The following is an 18,020-nucleotide window of genomic DNA, read 5'->3' on the forward strand; positions in this document are numbered from 1 at the left end:
GTGCTTTATAGGCCAAAGTGAGGCTTTTGGACTTGTGCAAAATGCAATAGGGAACCTTGAGAGGCCTTTCAGCTGGGGCGAGTCATGACCAGAAGTCAGTTTTTGATAAGTTACCCCTCGTTCCATGCTCTTCTGGGGCTGCATCTTCTGTCAACAATCCCCAACTCGAATTTCCCAGTAATGTGGTTTCCCAGTAGAAGCTGGCATGCCTGGTTTGTGGCTAAGCTTTGCTTCTCTTTAAGGATGACCTGGAAGCTCTCAGTTTGCTCTTTGTCCATAGGGAATGTTATGGCCTGTCCTGAAGGATGTTGCAAGAGTTAAAGGAGATTCTGTCCAAGTGCACATGTGCATACTCACACCCACGTCTACACAGTGCCCGACACAAGTCAGATGGGCAGACAGTTTTAAACTGTTCCTTGAGTTCTCTGTTCTTCTTCATTAGGGATCATGAAGGTGAGCACTGGAGAAAGGCAAGAGAGTTTTACAATATTTGAATACATTGAAAGATAGGACTGGACGTGGTGGCCAGCACTTTGGGAGGCCGAGGTGGGTGGATCACTTGAGCCTAGGAGTTTGAGACCAGCCTGGACAACATGGCAAAAACCCATCTCTACTAAAAATACAAAAATTAGCTGGGCATGGTGGTGCACACCTGTAGTCCCAGCTACTCAGGGGGCTGAGACAGGAGGATTGCTTGAGCCTGGGAGGTAAAGGCTGCAGTGAGCCATGATAGCACCATTGCACTGCAGCATGGGTGACAGAGTGAGACCTTCTCTTAAAAAAAATTTCAAAAAGGCTGGGCGCAGTGGCTCACACCTGTAATCCCAGCACTTTGGGAGGCCGAGGCGGGTGGATCATGAGGTCAGGAGTTCAATACCAGCCTGACCAACATGGTGAGACCCCGTCTCTACTAAAAATACAAAAATTAGCCAGGTATGGTAGCGCACGCCTGTAATCCCAGCTACTGAGGAGGCTGAGGCAGGAGAATTGCTTGCACCCAGGAAGCAGAGGTTGCAGTGAGCCGAGATTACACCACTGCACTCCAGCCTGGGTGACAGAGCGAGACTCTTGTCTTAAAAAAATCATTAACAATAGCTAACATTTACAAAACATTTACTATGTCCTAGGCGTTGAGGTTGTGAGGCAGCTGTTAATCTTTTTTTTTTTTTTTTGAGATGGAGTCTTGCTCTCTCGCCCAGGCTGGAGTGCAGTGGCGCGATCTCCGCTCACTGCAAGCTCCGCCTCCCGGGTTCACGCTATTCTCCTGCCTCAGCCTCCTGAGTAGCTGGGACTGCAGCCGCCCACCACTACGCCTGGCTAAGTTTTTTGTATTTTTAGTACAGACAGGGTTTCACCGTGTTAGCCAGGGTGGTCTTGATCTCCTGACCTCTCCACCCGACTCGGCCTCCCAAAGTGCTGGGATTACAGGTGTGAGCCACTGTGCCAGGCCGGAGGAAGCTGTTACTCTTATCCTAATTTTACAGACCAAGACCCGAAGTCCCAGAGGGGATAGGTAAGTTGCCAAGGTCACAGGGCTGGTTGTTGAACCTGGGTGGTCCCTCCTCAAAGTCAGTCCTCTTAATGGTAGGATGCATAGAGACACATAAACCAGTGTGGATATCAACTGATACTCTGAAAAAAGAAGACCTCATAAGGGCATGAGAGGGAATCAAGCCTTTTTATATGTCAGAACCTATTCCAAAGAACCAATATTTAGATTCACATGGTATTTGCTAAAACTTAGGGCTACAGAAGGAAATGGAGAATTCAGAAATATATTAATCAAAATCAAAAGTCTAGCGTAAAAGTAGGTTTTACTAAACAAAGGAATTTTTTATTTTTTATTTTTTTTTGAGACGGAGTTTCGCTTTGTAGCCCAGGCTAGAGGGCTGTGGCGCGATCTCCGCTCACTGCAAGCTCCGCCTCCAAGGTTCACACCATTCTCCTGCCTCAGCCTCCCCAGTAACTGGGACTACAGGGGTGCCTGCCACCACACCCGGCTAATTTTTTTGTGTGTTTTTAGTAGAGACGGAGTTTCACTGTGTTAGCCAGGATGGTCTCGATCTCCTGACCTCGTGATCCTCCCACCTCGGCCTCCCAAAGTGCTGGGATTACAGTCGTGAGCTACCGTGCCCAGTCTTTTTTTAAAATTATTTTAATTTTTATTTTTTGAGATGGAGTCTTGCTCTGTCACTCAGGTTGGAGTGCAGTAGCACAATCACAGCTCACTGCAGCCTAAAACTCCTGGCCTAAAGTGATCCTCTTGCCTCAACCTCCCAAAATGCTAGGACTACAGTTGTAAGTCACCACATCTGGTGAATAATTATTTAAGAAATGGTAACTGCAGAATTAATAACAACCGATGACAGTGGTAGTGAGTTATGTCCATATTTTACTCCAAATAAATAAACCAAAATAAAATCAGGATAATCATCAGAGAATGAAATATGAAATGAAATTGTACAAAACTAGCAGAAAAAAGACTATCAGATGGGCAGCAGAAAGCTCACTTTGTCAGAATTGAAGCAATTAAAAAAGCCACAAAGGATTCACTAGAATGACACATTGAACATTAGAATAAAACAAGAAAGAACAGGCTAGAAAATAGCTGCATCAACATCGACAAAGGAATAATATCTATAATACAAAAAAAGCTTGTTTAAAGTTAGAAGAGGTTCAACTCCCCAGAAGATAGATATGAACAGAACATTCACAGAAGAGGGAATGCAGATAATAAATGCATGGAAAAAAAATTCATGTTTGGTCACCTAAGAAATGCCAAGTAACCTTGAACTAGCAATAGACTATTAAAGTAGGGGGGAAATGGCACTCAATGTTTAAAAGTGTGTTAAACTCCTTACACTTGTTTTTTGGAGGCGGTAGAATAATTGGGGCAGCTCTTGGTGAAAACCTGACGCTGTAAGCCAAGACTACTTGGCCATTCACAGCCTTCTACCTGGGAGCCTTTCCACTCCCAGGTATTTGTCCCAAGTGCAGAATTCAAGGATACGTTAGCAAACAACTGTGAAGAACCAAAAACATTAGGGGGCTGAGTGAATAGTTCAGGACACCTGCACACCTTAAAAATGAATCATGTGAACAAAATAAAAATGGTAGTGAAAGTAGTAACAAAAACAGTGTTGTTGCAACTACATACAGTGTATATATATGTTTCATGTCGTGAAACGTTTCATTGTAATAATATGGATTACTGTATTCTTTTTAGATTGTTCTCTTTCTGGTTGTCATATTGTTTTTTCAGTGGTGCTAAAAAAAATCTGGATTCAAATCCAGCCAGCGGCGTGACTTTGAGTAAGTTCCTGAAGTGGGACATTTCCCAGAGCGGTTGAGGGAGGTGGCTTGAGCTCGCGCCTGGCACACGGAGGGAACCCCAGACTTTCCTCCTTGCGGTGGGGGCGCCTCTGGGCCCTGTCCGAGAACTCCTTTCAGGGCCTGGGAGTCTGATCGGGAGCTCCCGGGTCTCGGTGGCGCGGGAACTCCCTCCTGGAGGGAACTTTCCGGAGCAGGTGGGCGGGTGTATGTCCCACGGGCACCTGCGCTCAGGAGAAGGGGGCGAGCTCAGGCAACGTAACCGCTCACGGTCACCTCGGATTGCGGGGCCGGCTTGAAGCCGCCTTCGAGGTTCTGATCCTTCCTGGGGCTCGGGGCTCGGGGCTCTGGGCTCTTTCGTCCCAATTCGCAGCTGTCCTGTGCCCCCTCGCTGCAGGAAGACTCAAGATTTACAGCGCGCCTCCTGCGGAAGCCTAGAGACACCGGGGGCGCCGAAGGGCCCGCGCCGGACTTCGCAGACAGGGGGCACTTGGGTGCCCCTTCAGGTATCAGAGGGCGCGCCCGATCCCCGACGCGGGACAGGCAAACGGGTGCAGCCCCCACGGCGGCGGCACGCGCGCATCTGGGATCCGGCCGCTTCTCTGCTCATACCATCTTGTCCGAACCGGTCACGTGCGGGCGACAGCGGCGCTCTTCGCCGGGCCAGTACGCCAGGTCCGACCCGTGAACCCCTCTGGGATCCCCACCGCTCCGTCCACAACCCGAGGTGAGGCGCGGGGGCCCTTCCCTCCTGGGTCGGGGTCGGGCCAAGGCGGGCACTGGGTTCCCGGGGAAAGGTCTCCTCTTCTGGGCCATTCAGCTCGGGGCCACGGCGCCGTCGGGGGCCCGAGGCGCCGCCGCGTGTCCTGCACCACGGCCTCAGAGCCGTCCGCGCCGAGTTGCTGGCTGGGGGCGTGGGTGGCCTGCGGCGCCGGACCCCCGGCACACCAGCCCGCGGAGTCCTTGCCTCCCGCGTGGCCCCAGTCGGGAGGGATGGCGCTGGGGCGGGAGCAGGGCAGCCGGGCCCGGGGGCTCCACGGGCGCGGCGCGAGGGGCGCAGGCTGCCTGGAGGACCGCGGAGCTGGGGGTGGGGGGGCGCGGGCGCATGCGCCCTGCGTCCGTGCCATATTGGAATGAGTCGGAGCGCGGAGCGCCGCCGCCGCCTCCGCCGGAGCGCGGGTGGAGGGGGGCGGGGAGAGCTGCCGGCCGCCCCGCTCCGCCGAACCCAGCAGGAAGGAGGGCGCGAGCGGGCGAGCGCGGGCAGCGCGGGAGGAAAAAGCGCCCGCGCGGAGGAGCGAAAAGAAGGAAAGAAAGAAAGAAAACGAGCGCGAGAGGGGGAAAAGCGAGCGATCGAGCGAGCGCGCGCGCGAAAACTCCCGGCAGGTAAAAAAGCGGGGCCGCCGGCTGGGCCTTCCCGCGCGGCGGCCTGGAGGGGCGGCGGCGGCGCCGGGGCGGGGGACCGCACGGCGTCCCCTTCGAAGCGGCCGCGCAACTTTGCCAACGGGAAACCGCCGGGCGCCGGCGGGCGCGCGGGCTGAGGCGCCAACGGGCGGCGGCGGCGGCGGCGGCACGTTGGGGGCGGGGGCGGGGCGGGGGGAGCGCGGCGCCCGCGCGCGGCCCCGCGGTCCCGCGCGCCGGCCGGCCGGCAGCAGGGGCGCGCCTGGGCGCCTCGCCGCGGCGGAGAGCGGCGGCAGCCGTTAGCCCCTGGCAGGCAGCGCGGCGCGCGTCAGCCCGCAGGAGGCGTGAAAGGAAAGTGGCCGGGCGGCGGCAGTGGCGGGCGCCCAAGTTCCCCGGCGCGCCGGGCCCGCCGCGCGCCCCTCCCCGCGCGCGCCCCGCGCTCCGCCCGCCGAGCCCCCGCGGACCCGCCCCCCGGGCTCGCTCCGGGCGGGGCGCGAACCCGCAGCTGGGGCCGGGCGCGCGGCCGGTCGGAACTTCGGAGGGCCCGGGCGGTCGCCGCGCGGTGGCGGAGCGTCTAGCGGCCGCCGCAACCGGTGGCTCTGGGCTGCCGTTGTGAAGTGAGCGGGCCTCTCCCGCGCCGCGGCCCGCCGGGCACCGCCGCCGGACCCTGCGCCGACCCGGCAGCGCCCCGACCTGCCGCTCGGGAGGTCCGCGACCGTTTCGATTTCTGTTCCTAAAGTCCGATTTTGGACGCTGAAAAGGAGGCTGTGGAGGGGCAAGCGGCGTCCTGGGAAGCAAGGCCTGCTCTGTGCGGAGCAGAAACGCCTTGTGCGAACAGAAATAAATTCCCGCGGAAAGGATGTACGTTATGTTAAGTTTTTCACAAGATGTCAGCTGTTCCCGTAGGGTCTAAAACTAAGCCGGCAGGCACAGGTCACCCCCAGAGCTTATGCTCGAAGAGTGGTGGACGCTCGGGTCAGGTGGGGGTGTTCCCAGCCGGTGGCCCGAAGCAGCACTGGTTGATGGTCCCAATTGGTGTTTTTGAGTCCTATTAGCACTGATCTGTGTTTGAGAACCAAGTAACCATCAAAGAGATTTGAAAGGAAGTGAGATGTATTTTGTCAATCCTCGTGTGTGTCTTCTCTTGAACCACATTTTCTAAGATGTCATACTTAATTTTATTGCATCTGGATAAAGTGCCTGAACATATAATCATTAATTTGTCAACTGGCTTGAAAGGATGAAGGAAGATGAATGTGCCTTTATGTGTACACTTTGAGGCCTGTTGACTAGCGTTTTGAGGCATTCGTTGAATTAGGCCATAGGTAGATTCGGAGTTAAGATTTGTTTGCGATGTCAGGAAAGTAACGGCCTGGTAGAAACGGCCAGAGATCAGGAAACAGTTCTGTTATTACCGTTGTAATTGACTAACTGCCTTATCTTGGGCACTTTTCTTACCCGTTGTAGCTTTGATTTTCCTTATTTGCAACATTAAGATAAACAGATCATTTTTGAGGGTGCTTTCAGTTCGAAAATTCGGTGGCTTTTTAAACTGAAAGATTCTTAGAAATCAGTGTATATTTTGATAGGTTCTACATAAAAGTGCTCGCAATGTGTGTCTTTATTAAAATTCATTTGGGAAAAATATCTTGGTAGCTAGATCCAGAATGGTTTTATATGATTGTTTGAATAGATTTTTAACAATGTATTTCAATGTGCTTAAAAATTATATGTATTTTTTATTGAGGTATATATAACCTACAGAAAGATCTTAAGGGTACAATTCAATGACTTTTTATGTATGTATACACCCTGATAACCACACTCAGATCAAGATATGGAACATTTTCAGGCCCTGTATCTTTTCCATTCAGTAAACACATTCCCCCTCCCCACGGCAACCACGATTCTGACTTCTGTCACCACAGATGAGTTTTGCCTCAAAACAAGACCCTTTTGAGGGTTAAAGGGGCAATACTAACAAACTGAGGATAGCTTGTATGTAAACTTGGAGTTATGGCCGTGTAAGCCATGACCCTTTGCTTTTATAATGATTGTTAGGGTTTTGGTAACCCAGAATAACTTAAAATTCTGTCCTAAGGGACTTCTTAGAAGATCACTTTTCAGTGGGGGCAATACTTCGCAGGTTACGATTTGTAGTTCTTGGGAGTCCTTATGTTCACAGACAATGGTATTAATCTATTCCCATTTTTGGAATATAGGTACTATATATTTGTAGACAATAGATTGGAATAATGAATCATGAATTTTCCCAACAAGTTAGAGTTTAAGGTGTCAGTAGATGAATCAGTGTCTTAATGCCTAGAATTTGCTGAGAAAATTGAATGAAAATTGGTTTTTTAAAGTTAAGTGAATTAAGAATGTGTAAGCTTTAACAAGGTTTTCAATGACAGCAGTTAACTTGACATATATACAGGATAGTCAGCTGGTTTATCAAATCATTTAAAGTCCAACAATGAAAGCAAAAACAAAAGGTTAACTAAAAATTGTGTCAGGTGTGATTTAAAGAAACCAACGTGACTAAGATGCCTGTGTAAATTAACCCTCTGTCTAGGAAGGTGGACCTTTTTTTTTTTTTTGAGACGGAGTCTGGCTCTGTCGGCCAGGCTGGAGTGCAGTGGCGCGATCTCGACTCACTGCAAGCTCTGCCTCCTGGGTTCCTGCCATTCTCCTGCCTCAGCGTCCCGAGTAGCTGGGACTACAGGCGCCCGCCATCGCGCCCGGCTAATTTTTTGTATTTTTGGTAGAGACGGGGTTTCACCGTGGTCTCGATCTCCTGACTTTGTGATCTGCCCGCCTCGGCCTCCCAAAGTGCTGGGATTACAGGCGTGAGCCACCGCGCCCGGCCGGAGGGTGGACTTTTAAATATTCTCCACTGAAGCAAATGCTGCAACAATTTGCATTTCCTTCACCAGTGTCTTCTTGTGCCTTTTCTTGTTTCTACGTTAAAGGAGATGGGTTAGATGTTGTAAGTGAATTCTTATTTTGTTAGTTCCTAACAACGGCTTGTGTTTTTACTGCAAAGATATCCGTGTGATAAAAGTTGGGAATATTCTAAGGCCTGTGGTGTAGGGATCCATGGGGGAATAGTCCACAAAGTTAGAAGGTTTTCTTTTGTGAAATGATTTCACTGAACAATTCTGTCTTTCTATGTTAAGTTAGCCAACCAACTGACTGACCAGCCACTAAGCTGGATTTGATCACTCCACCCAAGATTCCCTCATTAGCCAAGAGAGTAATTGATGATTTAGCTATTACTGATCCATTGTTTCTTTTTGTGTCTCTTTTTAAATTTCTTGGCTTTTATGTGATCAGATTGTTTAATTTAAAATCTATTAAATTTTTAAGAGAAGCAACTAAAGAGATATACAATGAGAAACAAAATACACAATGAAAGGGAATTTCCTTTTTTTGCTATGTTTTGTTGTAAACTCAGATTTTTCCTTTTAAAAATGATTACTGGCTAGGCACAGTGTCTCACGCCTATAATCCCAGCACTTTGAGAGGCTAGGCAAGAGGATCGCTTGAGACCAGGAGTTCGAGACCAGCCTGGATGAAAGAAAAGGGAGACCCTGTGTCTACAAAAAATAAAAAAAATTAGTCAGGCATGGTGGCGGGCGCCTATAATCCCAGCTCCTCAGGAGGCTGAGATGGGAGGATCCCTTGAGCCCAGGAGTTTGAGGTTGCAGTGAGCTATGATTGCACTGCTGCACTCCAGCCTGGGTAACAGAGTGAGACTGTCTCAAAAAACAAAAAAACCAACACAATATGATTTGCCTATCCATAACCTTACTGTTTCTGTAGTGTACTTTTGCTTTCACAGTGATAACTAGACTGGGTTTAGCTGTGGAATGGTAGTGTAGCAGCAAGTCTGTAGAAAAGATGAACTATGCAAAACTTCATTGACTTTTTAGTTTGACTTCGTGTTATGTTCACATTAAGTGAATACAGTCCAAAAACCAGAAGGCCATTATTTAGACATACATTTTACATCTTTAATATTTTTAATGTTACATTTTTTCCTTATAATTTTCCAAAATTTTGCTTTCTCGATTATTTGGCTGATAACCAATATTTCAGAATAATTACATGAAAATGAAAGAACTTGTAATGAGTAAATGATACAACTTCCTTATGGCAGAGTATTTTTCTTTTAGTATATAGCTTTTATTACCTAACTGGGGTATTTTGTATTTGAAAATAATATTTTTGTATATACATAGTTATTAAATGGGATAAAACTGTCTGGGGATTTTGGTTACCTGGGAGATTTTGAACCATTAGAGTTTAGGGAGTGGAATTTTGATAGGAGTCTCCCATTCTTCATACTAACCTCATTGGAACATAATTTTTTTTTTTTTTTTTTTTTTGAGACGGAGTCTCGCTCTGTCGCCCAGGCTGGAGTGCAGTGGCACAATCTTAGCTCACTGCAGGCTCCACCTCCCAGGTTCATGCCATTCTCTTGCCTCAGCCTCCCGAGTAGCTGGGACTACAGGCGTCTGCCACCATGCCTGGCTAATTTTTTGTATTTTTTAGTAGAGACAGGGTTTCACCGTGTTAGCCAGGTTGGTCTCAATCTCCTGACCTCGTGATCCACCTGCCTTGGCCTCCCAAAGTGGTGGGAATACAGGTGTGAACCCTGCGCCCCGGCCTTTTTTTTTTTTTTTTTGAGACGGACTTTCACTCTTGTTGACCAGGCAGGAATGTAATGGCACGTTCTCAGCTCATCGCAACCTCTGCCTCCCGGGTTCAAGCAATTATCCTGCCTCAGCCTCCCAAGTAGCTGGGATTATGGGCATGCGCCACCTTGCCCGGCTAATTTTGCTATCTTTAGTAAAGATGGGGTTTCACCATGTTGGTCAGGCTAGTCTTGAACTCCTGATCTCAGGTAATCCACCCTCCTTGGCCTCCCAAAGTGCTGGGATTACAGGCGTGAGCCACCGCGCCTGGCGGAAAGTGATTTAAAATAGAATGTGGTCAGGTTGTTGCAGATTCATGTTTAAACTTTTCAAAAGGGGGAGGAAGGATAAAAACGACGACACGTTATTAACAGAAAAATTACATGACTTCACTGCATAAGTTTTTTTTTTTTTTTTTTTGAGACGGAGTCTCGCTCAGTCGCCCAGGAGTGCAGTGGCGCGATCTCGGCTCACTGCAAGCTCCACCTCACGGGTTCACGCCATTCTCCTGCCTCAGCCTCCCGAGTGGCTGGGACTACAGGCGCCCGCCACCTCGCCCAGCTAGTTTTTTGTATTTTTAGTAGAGACGGGGTTTCACTGTGTGAGCCAGGATGGGATGGTCTCGATGTCCTGACCTCGTGAGCCGCCCACTTCGGCCTCCCAAAGTGCTGGGATTACAGGCATGAGCCACCGTGCCTGGCTGCATAAGTTTTAATGATTTGATTGTAAACCTTTTCCTCTAACTCAGAGACACCTGAAAACGTGTATGTAATTATTCTTTCTTTTATTCAAGAGGATGTTTTTACCTTATTTAGCTCTCTTTAGACTTATCACTCAAGGAATTTATTTAAAAGCAAAAAATAGGCTGGGCACAGTGGCTTACACCTGTAATCCCAGCACTTTGGGAGACCAAGGCAGGCAGATCTCTTGAGTCCAGTAGTTTGATACCAGCCTGGACAATGAAAGGAAGCCCTGTCTCTACAAAAAAGAAAAAAAAAAAAAAAAAAAATTAGGTGTCTTGGTGCGTGCCTGTAGTCTCAGCTACTCGGGAGGCTGAGGCAGGTAGATCCCTTGAGCCAGGGAGACGGAGGTTGCAGTGGGCTGTGATCACACCCCTTCAGCCTGGTGACATAGCGAGACCCTGTCTCAAAAAAATAAATAAAAACAAAAAAGTAGTCTGTATGTTGTGTATTAAATGATGAGTTAAGTCCCTGTTGAACTCTGTGGTTTGAACAGTTGAATAACTTCAGTGAGCCAAGCATGTCACTATGGAGAGAGAGGCTATACGGTGGTATTTCTAACATGATGCACAGTGCTGTGTGCATTGGGTCTTTTTGTTTGTTTTTTAACTGGCATACTGGTCTGGTGCATTGGTTCTTTTTTGATGTTTTTGCTTGGTCTAGAGAAAGGTTAATTATTAAACTGATGTGGGGCAGATAGGGTTGTTAAGTGTCAGTATCTGTTTATCTGGGAAAGTTGAGTTCTGTCTGAGATGGTATTTGGAGAGGATCTTAGATGAGAGATGGAAGGTGGTTTGTTGGCAGTTGAAAGTGTGGGGCAGTCACACATTTGGAATGACAACATGAGCTGGGATGAGAAATTTAGCAATTACTAAAATGCCCAGGAGTTTTTCCTGCTGATACTCAATTTAAACTGTTAACCAACAAATACTCAGATTTGAATTCCAAATTATTATTTTTTGTACCCTGAAGAGTTTTTTAAAAAGCATTTGAGGTGGCTGCTATGGAATATTTGCTCAGTGGTAAGGCTGCCATGGGTTACTGCTGGTTCTTCATTTCTTTTCACATTAATTTGCTCCCCAGACTAGAGTGCTTTCCTGTCTCTCAGTTTTTTCTAGTGTTCTTTCTTCCTTTTTTTTTTTTTTTTTTTTTTTTTGAGAGGGAGTCTCGCTCTGTCGTCTAGGCTGGAGTGCAGTGGCCAGATCTCAGCTCACTGCAAGCTTCGCCTCCCAGGTTTACGCCATTCTCCTGCCTCAGCCTCCCGAGTAGCTGGGACTACAGGCGCCCGCCACCTCGCCCGGCTAGTTTTTTGTATTTTTTAGTAGAGACCGGGTTTCACTGTGTTAGCCAGGATGGTCTCGATCTCCTGACCTCGTGATCCGCCCGTCTCGTCCTCCCAAAGTACTGGGATTACAGGCTTGAGCCACCGCGCCCGGCCGTTCTAGTGTTCTTTCTTAAGGTTCAGTTCCTTTAAAATTTTCTGTGTTAAAAATAGCATATGGTAATTTTGAATTGTAATTTTAGGATACCTTTTGGGCTCATTTTGACTTGTGACATAAAATGACTCTCTTGGGGTGGTTAGATGGTGATCGCACCAATGCACTTAGCATATTGCCTGTCTTGAACATAGTGATATATAATGAGGATGTAAATTTTTATTATTAAAAATTGTTTATATGTAACAAACGTGTGCATCCTGTACATGTATCCTGGAACTTAAAATGAAATCAAATTAAATAAAACTTATACAAAAATTAGCCAGAGGTGGTGGTGGACGCCTGTAGTCCCAGCTACTTGGGAAGCTGAGGCAGGAAAATTGCTTGAACCCTGGAGGTGGGGGTTGCTGTGAGCTGAGATCATGCCACTGCACTCTAGCCTGGGTAACAGAGAGAGACTCTGTCTCAAAAAAAAAAAAAAAAAAAAAAAAAAAAAGACAAAAAGAAACAGCAAACATGGTTGTGGTAAGATACATACATATAGCATGAACTTTACCATTTTGACCACTTTTAAATGTGCAGTTCAGTGGCATTAGGTACGTTCACATTGTTGTGTAACCATTACCACCATCCATCTCTAGAACTTTTTTATCGTCCCAGACTGGAACTCTGTACCCATGAAACAGTGATTCCCCACCTTCCCTCCTCCCACCCTAGACAGCCACTGTTCTACTTTCTGTCTTTATGATTTTGACTATTCTAGGTACCTCATCTGAATGTAATCATAGAGTATTTATCCTTTTGTGATTGCCTTAGTTCACTTAACATAATGTCTTTAAGGTTCATCCATGTTGTAGCATGTGTCAGAATTTTTTTGCAGGAAGTAAATTATTTGAAAAACTTCCATAGCAGGTAAAGTGAAGGTCAGGTCACAGAATACTGTTTGCTAGGATTTGTTTACGTCTCTTGGAAGAACTCCGTATGTGCCCAGCAGAGCCCAGAGAACCGGGTACCTTTTCCTTAGATACAGTTTGGGCACACTTGCTTATTAGAACAAAAGAGACAGAGCAGATTGTGACAGCAGGGTGGAAGACAGGGAAAGTACAAAAGCAAAGGTTGCTGGAGTCTGGGGTCTCATCGAGTAAGGAGTGAGGCCTTGTGGGTCTCAGGATGCCATCTTACTGTGTGATCACTGACATTCGTGATGTTGGCCTGAGTCAAAACATGTCATCCAGAACAGTTAACCATAAAAGTTTGTGTGTTCAGAGTTATAAATAAGCCTTCACCTATCTGAAAGGCATATTCAGTGACTCAGTCCCCAGCTGTTCTGGTTAGTTGAGGTTTTGCCATAGTTCACTCTTGTTTCTGTATTGATAGAAAACTAGTAGGTGTTTAAAGAGGCTTAATGACTTAACATAATAATGATACTGCCTAATTAATGCTTTGTATTTTAGATTTATTATATCACTTTAATTCTGTTTTTGCGAAATATAGATGTCCAATCCTGGTTGGAGAGAAAGCAGGTTTGACAGTTAAGGATTATAGAGAGTTGAGCAGTTATGTACTTTCAAAATGGTTAAAGAGTTATATTTTCCTTTTATTATTTTCTTCCATTATTATTTTTAATGGCTGTATTAATGTAGTAAATGTGGGATGAGTTTCCTATACTGTTTGTTACTGGGGGAAGGCCATCTCTTAATTTACTCTCCTCTCTTTGTGGCAAGAATGTTTTTGACTTTCTGGAAACCATTGCCAAGAATTGACAATGAATGTCATGAAGCCTGATTTTTATTGTGCCTTATTTTACTATTCGATTCTTAAGAATGGTTAGTTGTTTCCTAGCATTAGTAAGGCTTTTCTGAAAGTATCAGTTTCTTTGGCATGGTGTTGTCTAATAGGGCATGGAGCCATAGTAGTAAAAGTCAATGGTTAGGGGAGGAGATACAGGGGAGGAGACAGTTGTCTTAGCTGAAGTGCCTGGGCTCAAGCATTTCTCTTGCCTCAGCCTCCTAAGTAGCTAGGACTAGGTACATGTCACAGCACCTGGCTAATTTTTTAAAACATTTTTTTTTTTTTTGAGGCCGGTCTCGCTCTGTCGCTCAGGCTGGAGTGCAGTGGCCCGATCTCAGCTTGCTACAACCTCCACCTCCTGGGTTCAAGTGATTCTCCTGCCTCAGCCTCCTGAGTAGCTGGGACTACAGGCATCCGCCACCACTCCCGGCTAATTTTTGTATTTTTAGTAGAGACGGGGTTTCACCGTATTGGCCAGGCTGGTCTTGAACTCCTGACCTTGTGATCTGCCCAACTCGGCCTCCCAAAGTGCTGGGATTACAAGCTTGAGCCACCGTGCCCAGCCTGAAACTTCTTTTTTTTTTTTTTGAGATGAAGTTTTGCTCTTGTTGCCCAGGCTGGAGTGCGCTGGTGCGATCTCAGCCACCTCCGCCTCCTGGGTTCAAGTGATTCTCCTGCCTCAGCCTCCCAGCTGAGATTACAGGTGCCTGCCACCACGCCTGGCTACTTTTTTATATTTTTAGTAGAGACAGGGTTTCATCATCTTGGCCACGCTGGTCTTGAACCCTTGACCTCAGGCGATCCGCCCACCTTGGCTTCCTAAAGTGCTGAGATTACAGGTGTGAGCCACTGCGTCGGGCCTTTAAAACATTTTTTGTAGAGATGAGGTCTCTCAGTGTTGTCCAAGCTAGTCTCAAACTCCTGGCCTCAAGTGATTCTCTAGCCTCAGCTTCCCAAAGTTCTGGGATTACAGGCATGAGGCACTATGCCCAGCCTGAGTTTCATTTTTATCATTGAGCAAAATGAGCAGGGTTGGGTGGTCTAGCTAAAGACAGAAATTTGAGAAACTTTGGGTGTATTATTGTTGTTACAGGTGTTTATGATGGTCTTAAAACATCTGAATCGCTTGACCTCTTAATGTAATTAATATTTATTATTTTAATTTTATTTCTCTTTTAACGTTGGCTTTCCAGTCCTCAATCAAGTTATAGTTGCACTTAAAACATACATAGGTTTCCTTATCATTAATATGAATAACACCGTATGCAAATTGAGAAACAGGCTTAGATCTTCTCCTAGGCATTATCTGTACCCAGTTTTCCTGTAAGTATTCAATTGGGCTCCTCAATCAACAGAGAAGAGCTTCAAATGACTTTCTTTGTTGCCAGGCTCCATTCTCAGGAATGGCTATGACAAGGGAAGCAGAGGGCTGGGTGGGCTCTTCTGGCCTCCCCTTCTAGGGAGAGTCTTCCTTTTCTGCAGCAAGTGCTTGAGGAGGGCTGCATGATTCCTGCAGCCAGCCAGGACAGTAAGACACAACTGCCCCCACCCTAGCTCCTCTCCTAGCCATTGACTTTTACTCCTGTTTTTGGCTTTCCATTGACTTTGTGTGACAGGAGTGCTTTCCAGAATAGTCTGCTGGTGAAATGTTGGGTTCTGGTGTGGTATTCTTTCTCTACAGCCTACTTGAGAAGCTTCTCTGTTCTCCCTGTGCCTCGTCTTTTATCTCATTGTGACCTTCATTTTCTCCCAGAGTTCCAGCCCCTTCAGGCCTGGACCCACTGTCTAATCTTTGAGCTGCTCCCTAGCCAATCCACTTTGTTATTTCCCTCTTTCCCTTATGTGGCCCTACAAGCCACCTGCAGCCTTCCAGCCAGTTTCTCTCTCTGCTCCTGGGTATAGACTACCTTGGAGGAGAATTCAGGTTCTCCAGACAGCTCTGTCTTGAGGCAGATCTTTCTCTTTGCCTTTTGTAACCTTTTAAGACCTTCCCTTCTTTCTGTTTACATCTCTCTCAATGAAGTTGTCCACATTTAGAGTTTGTCTAGTTCCTGTGCTCCTCTAAGACCCCTATATCCCTGCCCATTGGGCTTCCAAGTTGGGTGCCACACTGGCACCTCAGAATCCATGGATCCAAAATATGATTTCTCCTTCTATCCCAAATGCGCCAGTCCTCTAGTAGGCCTGTTTGCCCAGGTCTCTTTCTTTACATTGCTCCTCAGCGATGGTGTTTGTTTTGTCCACTGGCAGCTTTCCTGTGGAACGTGAGGTCTTATTCTTGAATTACCAACCTTGGAGTTAGAACATACAGTTCTAACTCCTTGGTTTTCAAGTGTTTTTAAAGTTGTGGAACCCCTTGTTCTAATGAAATCTTTCTAGGAAGCCCAATAAGTAAAATAAAATGAGAGTCCTCCTAGTGGAGTGGCGGTGAAGGGCCAGCATCCCGTCCTACGGCTGGATAGCTGGACATTCTCTGCTTCCTCTCCTCCCAGGCAGGACTGGCGGCTGGCTCTTGGGGCAGCCTTCCCCATGGATTCTGCATGAATGGAGCTCCTCAGAGTTGCTGTCGGCACTGCTTTGAGGGCATGCTGTATGTTTTAAACCATTTATCTATTCTGTACCCCACTTTTTTCCTTTGGAAATTTAAATTTTGATTGTGACTGATAAATGTAAAACTAGTGCCAGTGATGACTCTTGCCAAGGAAAAGGAAAGACACCTTGGAAAGTGAAACTAGGTATTAAAAAGAGTTAGCTTCATCAAATGCTGAGACTGTCAAAAGTGCTGAAGGGCTCCTTTCGAAATTTACTTACGTCTCTGGCTGGGCGCGGTTGCTCACGCCTGTAATCCCAGCATTTTGGCAGGCTGAGGTGAGCGGATCACTTGAGGCCAGGAATTTGAGACCAGTCTGGCCAACATGGTGAAACCCCATCAATTTTAATAAAAAAATTAGCTGGGCGTGGTGGCACGTGCCTGTAATCCCAGCTACTGGGGAGGCTGAGGCAGGAGAATCACTTGAACCTGGGAGGCGGGGGTTTCAGTGAGACAAGATGGTGCCACTGCACTCCAGCCTGGGCAACAGAGTGAGACTCCATTTAAAAAAAAAAAATTTACTTAAGTCTCTGCTGACTCTTGAAAGCTGCATTTCTACCAATATGAACATTTTCAAGATAAACTTTGTTTAGTTTTACTGTTTTTGTTTTGTTCATTTATCAATACAGTAGGCTTATACAACCCATAAAACTAAAATCTTACATATTTGCAGTGAAAAATACAAATCTTGTTCTGTTACTTCCAAATAGTCTCCCTACCTTCCCCACTCTCCCATCCATCCAGCTACACTGAGGCCAAGTAGAGCTTTCTAAACAAACTTGATTTTAGTCACATAAAATCCCACAATTGGCCAGGTAAAGTCCAAACTCCTCAGGAAGGCATGTGGAATCCTTGAAGCGCACAGGCCCAGTCCATTTGTCCAGCTTATCCCCCTCTCTCATGGCCTCCACAACCTCACCAACCCACTCTCCTGTAAATCATTTCCTGCCGTGTTCCATCTGCTTAGGGTGTTCTTCTGCTAAGGCAGTGCTCCCAAAATGTCAGTCTCGCACGGACCGCCGTCACACTTTTTGGTATATTTGATTACCAAAATTATTATCATTATTATTATTTTGAGACAGAGTCTCACTCTGTCGCCCAGATTGGAATGCAGTGGCTCGATCTTGGCTCACTGCAGCCTCTGCCTCCTGGGTTCAAGCGATTTTCCTGCCTCAGCCTCCCAAGTAGCTGGGATTACAGGCGCCCACTACCATGCCCAGCTCATTTTTGTATTTTTAATAGCGACAAGTTTTCACCATGTTGGCCAGGCTGGTCTCGAACTCCTGACCTCAGGTGATACAACCGCCTCAGCCTCCCAAAGTGCTGGGTTTATAGGCATGAGCCACTACGCCTGGTCCACAATTATTCTTTTAATGTTTTTAATTTTTATTTTTAAAATTTATTTGTAATTAATTAATTATTGAAATAGACTCTGTCACCCAGGCTGGAGTATAGTGGTGCGATCTTGGCTCACTGCAACCTCCGCCTCCTGGTTCAAGTGATTCTCCTGCCTCAGCCTCCCTAGTGGCTGGGATTATAGACAGGCACACACCACCACACCCGGCTAATTTTTGTATTTTTAATAGAGACGGGATTTCACCATGTTGGCCAGGTTGGTCTCGAACTCAAGTGATCTGCCTGCCTGGGCCTCTCACAGTGTTGGGATTACAGGCATAAGCCACCATGCCCGTGCCAGTGATGAATCTTGCCAAGGAAAGATTCCTTAGCTTAAATTTTATAAAGTATTATTACATTTTAAAAATGTCAAAATGCAATGCAGGTAATAAATCTAACCAGTTTATTAAAACACATTCCTTCAATAAAATTTTTGGCAAAGTCCTTTGTACTTAAAAAAAAGAGGTACCTGATAATAGATGATATTAAGAAATTGTTGATTTTTTTTTTTTTGAGACGGAGTTTTGCTCTTGTTGCCTAGGCTGGAGTGCAATGGCGCCATCTCGGCTCACCGCAACCTCTGCCTCTCGAGTTCAAGCGATTCTCCTGCCTTAGTCTCCCAAGTAGCTGGGATTACAGG

General features: G+C 46.8%; 1 protein-coding gene and 1 pseudogene across 3 annotated transcripts in view; one reads left to right on the top strand and one right to left on the bottom strand.

Annotated features, from left to right (window-relative positions):
- Positions 1-2,375: 2,375 nt before the first annotated feature.
- On the bottom strand, positions 2,376-4,457 carry LOC140709757 (uncharacterized; annotated as a pseudogene).
- Positions 3,953-18,020, top strand: part of SFMBT1 (Scm like with four mbt domains 1) — a 154,970-nt gene continuing 140,902 nt past the window's right edge. Inside the window, exon 1 of one of the 3 annotated variants that reach the window (XM_007984569.3) lies at positions 3,953-4,057. The gene's annotated coding sequence lies outside the window, so the exon portion shown is untranslated. Of the gene's footprint in view, positions 4,058-4,454; positions 4,714-5,278; positions 5,590-18,020 lie in introns of those variants that run through there. The other 2 variants (XM_038003793.2, XM_007984568.3) reach the window with 2 other exon arrangements.

The sequence above is a fragment of the Chlorocebus sabaeus genome, chromosome 22 (assembly GCF_047675955.1).
Source record: "Chlorocebus sabaeus isolate Y175 chromosome 22, mChlSab1.0.hap1, whole genome shotgun sequence".
NCBI lineage: Eukaryota > Metazoa > Chordata > Mammalia > Primates > Cercopithecidae > Chlorocebus > Chlorocebus sabaeus.